This window comes from Limulus polyphemus, unplaced genomic scaffold (genome assembly GCF_000517525.1).
Source record: "Limulus polyphemus unplaced genomic scaffold, Limulus_polyphemus-2.1.2 Scaffold364, whole genome shotgun sequence".
NCBI classification, from domain to species: Eukaryota; Metazoa; Arthropoda; class Merostomata; order Xiphosura; family Limulidae; genus Limulus; species Limulus polyphemus.
Genome location: NW_013665974.1, coordinates 467,368 through 468,182, shown reverse-complemented (window position 1 = coordinate 468,182; position 815 = coordinate 467,368).

Sequence of the window (815 nt, the reverse complement as noted above, 5' to 3'; positions counted from 1 at the left end):
TGTTTGGGACGAACAATACTAAGGAAGTGGCAGTGTTACGACAGCGGAAGTCACGTGACGTTTGGTAACACGTCATGATTTTCTAGAAGGATCATGACTTTTCCTGGCAACTCTAGTCTTTTCCAGGCACCCACTATTTGAGTATATAAGCAAATAATTGCAGACGTGTAGCTACGTCAATTCCCAGTAAATGGGCAGGGCTATTCCAGTACTTTAATGGTATACGTACCACAAACTATGCTGATGATGCTTTCATCAAGTACAAGAGGAACAAAACATGTTTCACTTGTGGCATGTCAGAGCTCTGGCAAATAAACAGCCTATAATTTGCCAAACAGTAAAGTAGAAAAAGCTATTGAATTTGACTAATTGCTCAACAGATCCAGGAGAACCAACGGCAAGTCATAAACACTGATATTTACAACTCCAGAAACCTAATGGAGCCCAAGTAAGGCCTGACCATTGACTTCGTTAGTAGCTTGCATCACAAGGTTTGTTGATCAATTTTGTTCTGTCAGGGCTGAGTGGAGCTTGGAATGTACATTTAAGGGTACAAGGGTGAGAGATCAAGTTACTGGCTGACACAAGATCAACCAGAACACTGGTAGGTCTTGTGATATATTTAGCCCTCCAAGTGAAACCATCACTCCAGCCAGTAGATACCGACTTTGTTCAGGCAAATAGCAATAGATTATATTTGTCAGTTATCTGTCTTAGGAAGGGTGATTTCCCAGTGTTGTTACATAATTATGGGTGATAAGCTATCCTACGTTATGGTGGGATGGTCATGGGTGCAGTTATCAAAGTGGAAATAA